This window comes from Electrophorus electricus, chromosome 12 (assembly GCF_041902795.1).
Source record: "Electrophorus electricus isolate QZ-2024a chromosome 12, ASM4190279v1, whole genome shotgun sequence".
Lineage (NCBI taxonomy): Eukaryota > Metazoa > Chordata > Actinopteri > Gymnotiformes > Gymnotidae > Electrophorus > Electrophorus electricus.
This window is the reverse complement of record NC_137508.1, coordinates 25,839,428-25,849,746: the sequence shown is the minus strand read 5'-3', so window position 1 is coordinate 25,849,746 and position 10,319 is coordinate 25,839,428. Positions and strand designations below refer to the sequence as shown.

The 10,319-nt window shown below is 34.5% G+C and overlaps 1 protein-coding gene across 2 annotated transcripts in view; it reads right to left on the bottom strand.

Moving 5' to 3' along the window:
- Positions 1-10,319, bottom strand: part of LOC145660169 (uncharacterized) — a 283,557-nt gene that overhangs the window by 249,678 nt on the left and 23,560 nt on the right. The window lies entirely within an intron of this gene.

Genomic DNA, 10,319 nt, shown 5'->3' with positions numbered 1-10,319 from the left:
ATTAGGACAAAACTTGTACAGTAAAAGTTTTGCTTTTTTTTTAAATTTTTATTTTTATAGGAGTTTAGCAAATGTCATTAAAGGTAACATGGAGTACCACTTCCAGGATGGAGATACCAAAATACCTGTCAGCTTCCTCAATGAGCTCAAAACACTGAGTGGTATGTTATAGAACATTTATGTGGTGTCAGCTAATTTCTAAACAATTAATGCATGATTTTAAAATTTCTGTCTTAATGACTTATTATTTTGCAGTCTCATCTACAACAGTTCCTCCAACATCTACAAGCAGTCTGCTGGTGACTTCTGAAACAACACCCTCTATAATGTATGTTTCAGTCATGGTATTCAAAGTTATTTATTAGAGATGTGTTCATTGTGAATTTACTTTGAAAAATTGTTTTGTTTCCCTCTAGATCTGGTTCAGCTGTGGTCACCACCAGGCTCATCTTCAACTCCTCCTCTCCTGTCCCCAGTGAGAGTTTGGTCCTCCATGCTACAAGAAATCTGCTCAGCTCACGATTCACAAATATCACGGATTCTGTCAAAGTGCTCAATGTTACCTATGAGAGTATGTTTCCTTTTCAGTTCCACAGTCTTGCTACAGCAATCCATTACGCCATCCCACCTCCATGAATTCTCTGTCTTGATCATTGATATTAATGCATTTTCCTCACTTCACAGAAATTACAGACACATCCTATGCAGTCATCTTCACATTCACCCTAACCAATATCAGCATGCCAGACAATAAAACTCTTGTTAACAACACATACAGCCAGGTGCAGAATACCATTAACAAAGTGGTAAGGATATATAAATATCTCTCTTACTAAAAAGATTCCTCTGATAAGAATATTTTATTATGTATAATGAATGTTTGTGACATCTCTACAAATTCGAACATGTGGTGGACAGATACACATTGTATGAAACATTATAACCTTTATTTTTGAAAGGAAAGTCATTTTGTCTAGAAAAAAACTTGCATTTAATATGTTTTTAGTACATTAACATGCGTTGAAGATTATTCCAGTTTTATCTTGCAATCCGAAATGTGATGTGAAACCCAATGTATACACTGAGATGTCATCTGTAGTATCTTTAGAATTGACAGTTTGTGTTTGTCTCCAGCTAAACACACTTCTGAATGAACCTGATGCACAACCAATTGAACCTCAGAGCTCTGGCTTCACGTAAGTTTATTATTTTATTTTTTGACATTTGTTTCTCATCATAAATAGGACAAAACTTGTACAGTAAAAGTTTTGCTTTTTTTTTTTGCTTTTTTTTTTTATAGGAGTTTAGCAAATTTCATTAAAGGTAACATGGAGTACCACTTCCAAGATGGAGATACCAAAATACCTGTCAGCTTCCTCAATGAGCTCAAAACACTGAGTGGTATGTTATAGAACATTTATGTGGTGTCAGCTAATTTCTAAACAATTAATGCATGATTTTAAAATTTCTGTCTTACTGACTTATTTTTTTGCAGTCTCATCTACAACAGTTCCTCCAACATCTACAAGCAGTCTGCTGGTCACTTCTGAAACAACACCCTCTATAATGTATGTTTCAGTCATGGTATTCAAAGTTATTTATTAGAGATGTGTTCATTGTGAATTTACTTTGAAAAATTGTTTTGTTTCCCTCTAGATCTGGTTCAGCTGTGGTCACCACCAGGCTCATCTTCAACTCCTCCTCTCCTGTCCCCAGTGAGAGTTTGGTCCTCCATGCTACAAGAAATCTGCTCAGCTCACGATTCACAAATATCACGGATTCTGTCAAAGTGCTCAATGTTACCTATGAGAGTATGTTTCCTTTTCAGTTCCACAGTCTTGCTACAGCAATCCATTACGCCATCCCACCTCCATGAATTCTCTGTCTTGATCATTGATATTAATGCATTTTCCTCACTTCACAGAAATTACAGACACATCCTATGCAGTCATCTTCACATTCACTCTAACCAATATCAGCATGCCAGACAATAAAACTCTTGTTAACAACACATACAGCCAGGTGCAGAATACCATTAACAAAGTGGTAAGGATATATAAATATCTCTCTTACTAAAAAGATTCCTCTGATAAGAATATTTTATTATGTATAATGAATGTTTGTGACATCTCTACAAATTCGAACATGTGGTGGACAGATACACATTGTATGAAACATTATAACCTTTAATTTTGAAAGGAAGTTAATTTTGTCTTAGAAAAAACTTGCATTTAATATGTTTTTAATACATTAAAATTAGTTAAAAATTATTCCAGTTTTATCTTGTAATCCGAAATGTGATGTCAAACCCAATGTATACACTGAGATGTCATCTGTAGTATCTTTAGAATTGACAGTTCATGTTTGTCTCCAGCTAAACACACTTCTGAATGAACCTGATGCACAACCAATTGAACCTCAGAGCTCTGGCTTCACGTAAGTTTATTATTTTATTTTCTGACATTTGTTTCTCATCATAATTAGGACAAAACTTGTACAGTAAAAGTTTTGCTTTTTTTTTTTAATTTTTATTTTTATAGGAGTTTAGCAAATTTCATTAAAGGTAACATGGAGTACCACTTCCAAGATGGAGATACCAAAATACCTGTCAGCTTCCTCAATGAGCTCAAAACACTGAGTGGTATGTTATAGAACATTTGTGTGGTGTCACAGCTAATTTCTAAACAATTAATGCATGATTTTAAAATTTCTGACTTAATGACTTATTTTTTTGCAGTCTCATCTACAACAGTTCCTCCAACATCTACAAGCAGTCTGGTGGCTACTTCTGAAACAACACCCTCTATAATGTATGTTTCAGTCATGGTATTCAAAGTTATTGATTAGAGATGTGTTCATTGTGAATTTACTTTGAAAAATTGTTTTGTTTCCCTCTAGATCTGGTTCAGCTGTGGTCACCACCAGGCTCGTCTTCAACTCCTCCTCTCCTGTCCCCAGTGAGAGTTTGGTCCTCAATGCTACAAGAAATCTGCTCAGCTCACGATTCACAAATATCACAGATTCTGTCAACGTGTTCAATGTGACCTATGAGAGTATGTTTCCTTTTCAGTTCCACAGTCTTGCTACAGCAATCCATTACGCCATCCCACCTCCATGAATTCTCTGTCTTGATCATTGATATTAATGCATTTTCCTCACTTCACAGAAATTACAGACACATCCTATGCAGTCATCTTCACATTCAAGCTAACCAATATCAGCATGCCAGACAATAAAACTCTTGTTAACAACACATACAGCCAGGTGCAGAATACCATTAACAAAGTGGTAAGGATATATAAATATCTCTCTTACTAAAAATATTCTTATCAGAGGAATCTTTTATTATGTATAATGAATGTTTGTGACATCTCTACAAATTCGAACATGTGGTGGACAGATACACATTGTATGAAACATTATAACCTTTATTTTTGAAAGGAAAGTCATTTTGTCTAGAAAAAACTTGCATTTAATATGTTTTTAGTACATTAACATGAGTTGAAGATTATTCCAGTTTTATCTTGTAATCCGAAATGTGATGTGAAACCCAATGTATACACTGAGATGTCATCTGTAGTATCTTTAGAATTGACAGTTTGTGTTTGTCTCCAGCTAAACACACTTCTGAATGAACCTGATGCACAACCAATTGAACCTCAGAGCTCTGGCTTCACGTAAGTTTATTATTTTATTTTCTGACATTTGTTTCTCATCATAAATAGGACAAAACTTGTACAGTAAAAGTTTTGCTTTTTATTTATTTATTTATTTATTTATTTTTTTATAGGAGTTTAGCAAATTTCATTAAAGGTAACATGGAGTACCACTTCCAAGATGGAGATACCAAAATACCTGTCAGCTTCCTCAATGAGCTCAAAACACTGAGTGGTATGTTATAGAACATTTATGTGGCGTCAGCTAATTTCTAAACAATTAATGCATGATTTTAAAATTTCTGTCTTAATGACTTATTTTTTTGCAGCCTCATCTACAACAGTTCCTCCAACATCTACAAGCAGTCTGGTGGTGACTTCTGAAACAACACCCTCTATAATGTATGTTTCAGTCATGGTATTCAAAGTTATTTATTAGAGATGTGTTCATTGTGAATTTACTTTGAAAAATTGTTTTGTTTCCCTCTAGATCTGGTTCAGCTGTGGTCACCACCAGGCTCATCTTCAACTCCTCCTCTCCTGTCCCCAGTGAGAGTTTGGTCCTCCATGCTACAAGAAATCTGCTCAGCTCACGATTCACAAATATCACGGATTCTGTCAAAGTGCTCAATGTTACCTATGAGAGTATGTTTCCTTTTCAGTTCCACAGTCTTGCTACAGCAATCCATTACGCCATCCCACCTCCATGAATTCTCTGTCTTGATCATTGATATTAATGCATTTTCCTCACTTCACAGAAATTACAGACACATCCTATGCAGTCATCTTCACATTCACCCTAACCAATATCAGCATGCCAGACAATAAAACTCTTGTTAACAACACATACAGCCAGGTGCAGAATACCATTAACAAAGTGGTAAGGATATATAAATATCTCTCTTACTAAAAAGATTCCTCTGATAAGAATATTTTATTATGTATAATGAATGTTTGTGACATCTCTACAAATTCGAACATGTGGTGGACAGATACACATTGTATGAAACATTATAACCTTTATTTTTGAAAGGAAAGTCATTTTGTCTAGAAAAAAACTTGCATTTAATATGTTTTTAGTACATTAACATGAGTTGAAGATTATTCCAGTTTTATCTTGCAATCCGAAATGTGATGTGAAACCCAATGTATACACTGAGATGTCATCTGTAGTATCTTTAGAATTGACAGTTTGTGTTTGTCTCCAGCTAAACACACTTCTGAATGAACCTGATGCACAACCAATTGAACCTCAGAGCTCTGGCTTCACGTAAGTTTATTATTTTATTTTTTGACATTTGTTTCTCATCATAAATAGGACAAAACTTGTACAGTAAAAGTTTTGCTTTTTTTTTTTGCTTTTTTTTTTTATAGGAGTTTAGCAAATTTCATTAAAGGTAACATGGAGTACCACTTCCAAGATGGAGATACCAAAATACCTGTCAGCTTCCTCAATGAGCTCAAAACACTGAGTGGTATGTTATAGAACATTTATGTGGTGTCAGCTAATTTCTAAACAATTAATGCATGATTTTAAAATTTCTGTCTTACTGACTTATTTTTTTGCAGTCTCATCTACAACAGTTCCTCCAACATCTACAAGCAGTCTGCTGGTCACTTCTGAAACAACACCCTCTATAATGTATGTTTCAGTCATGGTATTCAAAGTTATTTATTAGAGATGTGTTCATTGTGAATTTACTTTGAAAAATTGTTTTGTTTCCCTCTAGATCTGGTTCAGCTGTGGTCACCACCAGGCTCATCTTCAACTCCTCCTCTCCTGTCCCCAGTGAGAGTTTGGTCCTCCATGCTACAAGAAATCTGCTCAGCTCACGATTCACAAATATCACGGATTCTGTCAAAGTGCTCAATGTTACCTATGAGAGTATGTTTCCTTTTCAGTTCCACAGTCTTGCTACAGCAATCCATTACGCCATCCCACCTCCATGAATTCTCTGTCTTGATCATTGATATTAATGCATTTTCCTCACTTCACAGAAATTACAGACACATCCTATGCAGTCATCTTCACATTCACTCTAACCAATATCAGCATGCCAGACAATAAAACTCTTGTTAACAACACATACAGCCAGGTGCAGAATACCATTAACAAAGTGGTAAGGATATATAAATATCTCTCTTACTAAAAAGATTCCTCTGATAAGAATATTTTATTATGTATAATGAATGTTTGTGACATCTCTACAAATTCGAACATGTGGTGGACAGATACACATTGTATGAAACATTATAACCTTTATTTTTGAAAGGAAAGTCATTTTGTCTAGAAAAAACTTGCATTTAATATGTTTTTAGTACATTAACATGAGTTGAAGATTATTCCAGTTTTATCTTGTAATCCGAAATGTGATGTGAAACCCAATGTATACACTGAGATGTCATCTGTAGTATCTTTAGAATTGACAGTTTGTGTTTGTCTCCAGCTAAACACACTTCTGAATGAACCTGATGCACAACCAATTGAACCTCAGAGCTCTGGCTTCACGTAAGTTTATTATTTTATTTTCTGACATTTGTTTCTCATCATAAATAGGACAAAACTTGTACAGTAAAAGTTTTGCTTTTTATTTATTTATTTATTTATTTATTTTTTTATAGGAGTTTAGCAAATTTCATTAAAGGTAACATGGAGTACCACTTCCAAGATGGAGATACCAAAATACCTGTCAGCTTCCTCAATGAGCTCAAAACACTGAGTGGTATGTTATAGAACATTTATGTGGCGTCAGCTAATTTCTAAACAATTAATGCATGATTTTAAAATTTCTGTCTTAATGACTTATTTTTTTGCAGCCTCATCTACAACAGTTCCTCCAACATCTACAAGCAGTCTGGTGGTGACTTCTGAAACAACACCCTCTATAATGTATGTTTCAGTCATGGTATTCAAAGTTATTTATTAGAGATGTGTTCATTGTGAATTTACTTTGAAAAATTGTTTTGTTTCCCTCTAGATCTGGTTCAGCTGTGGTCACCACCAGGCTCGTCTTCAACTCCTCCTCTCCTGTCCCCAGTGAGAGTTTGGTCCTCAATGCGACAAGAAATCTGCTCAGCTCACGATTCACAAATATCACGGATTCTGTCAAAGTGCTCAATGTTACCTATGAGAGTATGTTTCCTTTTCAGTTCCACAGTCTTGCTACAGCAATCCATTACGCCATCCCACCTCCATGAATTCTCTGTCTTGATCATTGATATTAATGCATTTTCCTCACTTCACAGAAATTACAGACACATCCTATGCAGTCATCTTCACATTCACTCTAACCAATATCAGCATTCCAGACAATAAAACTCTTGTTAACAACACATACAGCCAGGTGCAGAATACCATTAACAAAGTGGTAAGGATATATAAATATCTCTCTTACTAAAAATATTCCTCTGATAAGAATATTTTATTATGTATAATGAATGTTTGTGACATCTCTACAAATTCGAACATGTGGTGGACAGATACACATTGTATGAAACATTATAACCTTTAATTTTGAAAGGAAGTTAATTTTGTCTTAGAAAAAACTTGCATTTAATATGTTTTTAATACATTAAAATGAGTTAAAAATTATTCCAGTTTTATCTTGTAATCCGAAATGTGATGTCAAACCCAATGTATACACTGAGATGTCATCTGTAGTATCTTTAGAATTGACAGTTCATGTTTGTCTCCAGCTAAACACACTTCTGAATGAACCTGATGCACAACCAATTGAACCTCAGAGCTCTGGCTTCACGTAAGTTTATTATTTTATTTTCTGACATTTGTTTCTCATCATAATTAGGACAAAACTTGTACAGTAAAAGTTTTGCTTTTTTTTTTTAATTTTTATTTTTATAGGAGTTTAGCAAATTTCATTAAAGGTAACATGGAGTACCACTTCCAAGATGGAGATACCAAAATACCTGTCAGCTTCCTCAATGAGCTCAAAACACTGAGTGGTATGTTATAGAACATTTGTGTGGTGTCACAGCTAATTTCTAAACAATTAATGCATGATTTTAAAATTTCTGACTTAATGACTTATTTTTTTGCAGTCTCATCTACAACAGTTCCTCCAACATCTACAAGCAGTCTGGTGGCTACTTCTGAAACAACACCCTCTATAATGTATGTTTCAGTCATGGTATTCAAAGTTATTGATTAGAGATGTGTTCATTGTGAATTTACTTTGAAAAATTGTTTTGTTTCCCTCTAGATCTGGTTCAGCTGTGGTCACCACCAGGCTCGTCTTCAACTCCTCCTCTCCTGTCCCCAGTGAGAGTTTGGTCCTCAATGCTACAAGAAATCTGCTCAGCTCACGATTCACAAATATCACAGATTCTGTCAACGTGTTCAATGTGACCTATGAGAGTATGTTTCCTTTTCAGTTCCACAGTCTTGCTACAGCAATCCATTACGCCATCCCACCTCCATGAATTCTCTGTCTTGATCATTGATATTAATGCATTTTCCTCACTTCACAGAAATTACAGACACATCCTATGCAGTCATCTTCACATTCAAGCTAACCAATATCAGCATGCCAGACAATAAAACTCTTGTTAACAACACATACAGCCAGGTGCAGAATACCATTAACAAAGTGGTAAGGATATATAAATATCTCTCTTACTAAAAATATTCTTATCAGAGGAATCTTTTATTATGTATAATGAATGTTTGTGACATCTCTACAAATTCGAACATGTGGTGGACAGATACACATTGTATGAAACATTATAACCTTTATTTTTGAAAGGAAAGTCATTTTGTCTAGAAAAAACTTGCATTTAATATGTTTTTAGTACATTAACATGAGTTGAAGATTATTCCAGTTTTATCTTGTAATCCAAAATGTGATGTGAAACCCAATGTATACACTGAGATGTCATCTGTAGTATCTTTAGAATTGACAGTTTGTGTTTGTCTCCAGCTAAACACACTTCTGAATGAACCTGATGCACAACCAATTGAACCTCAGAGCTCTGGCTTCACGTAAGTTTATTATTTTATTTTCTGACATTTGTTTCTCATCATAAATAGGACAAAACTTGTACAGTAAAAGTTTTGCTTTTTATTTATTTATTTATTTATTTATTTATTTTTTTATAGGAGTTTAGCAAATTTCATTAAAGGTAACATGGAGTACCACTTCCAAGATGGAGATACCAAAATACCTGTCAGCTTCCTCAATGAGCTCAAAACACTGAGTGGTATGTTATAGAACATTTATGTGGCGTCAGCTAATTTCTAAACAATTAATGCATGATTTTAAAATTTCTGTCTTAATGACTTATTTTTTTGCAGCCTCATCTACAACAGTTCCTCCAACATCTACAAGCAGTCTGGTGGTGACTTCTGAAACAACACCCTCTATAATGTATGTTTCAGTCATGGTATTCAAAGTTATTTATTAGAGATGTGTTCATTGTGAATTTACTTTGAAAAATTGTTTTGTTTCCCTCTAGATCTGGTTCAGCTGTGGTCACCACCAGGCTCGTCTTCAACTCCTCCTCTCCTGTCCCCAGTGAGAGTTTGGTCCTCAACGCGACAAGAAATCTGCTCAGCTCACGATTCACAAATATCACGGATTCTGTCAAAGTGCTCAATGTTACCTATGAGAGTATGTTTCCTTTTCAGTTCCACAGTCTTGCTACAGCAATCCATTACGCCATCCCACCTCCATGAATTCTCTGTCTTGATCATTGATATTAATGCATTTTCCTCACTTCACAGAAATTACAGACACATCCTATGCAGTCATCTTCACATTCACTCTAACCAATATCAGCATTCCAGACAATAAAACTCTTGTTAACAACACATACAGCCAGGTGCAGAATACCATTAACAAAGTGGTAAGGATATATAAATATCTCTCTTACTAAAAAGATTCCTCTGATAAGAATATTTTATTATGTATAATGAATGTTTGTGACATCTCTACAAATTCGAACATGTGGTGGACAGATACACATTGTATGAAACATTATAACCTTTAATTTTGAAAGGAAGTTAATTTTGTCTTAGAAAAAACTTGCATTTAATATGTTTTTAATACATTAAAATGAGTTAAAAATTATTCCAGTTTTATCTTGTAATCCGAAATGTGATGTCAAACCCAATGTATACACTGAGATGTCATCTGTAGTATCTTTAGAATTGACAGTTCATGTTTGTCTCCAGCTAAACACACTTCTGAATGAACCTGATGCACAACCAATTGAACCTCAGAGCTCTGGCTTCACGTAAGTTTATTATTTTATTTTCTGACATTTGTTTCTCATCATAATTAGGACAAAACTTGTACTGTAAAAGTTTTGCTTTTTTTTTTTTTTATAGGAGTTTAGAAAATGTCATTAAAGGTAACATGGAGTACCACTTCCAAGATGGAGATACCAAAATACCTGTCAGCTTTCTCAATGAGCTCAAAACACTGAGTGGTATGTTATAGAACATTTATGTGGTGTCAGCTAATTTCTAAACAATTAATGCATGATTTTAAAATTTCTGTCTTAATGACTTATTTTTTTGCAGCCTCATCTACAACAGTTCCTCCAACATCTACAAGCAGTCTGGTGGTGACTTCTGAAACAAGACCCTCTATAATGTATGTTTCAGTCATGGTATTCAAAGTTATTGATTAGAGATGTGTTCAT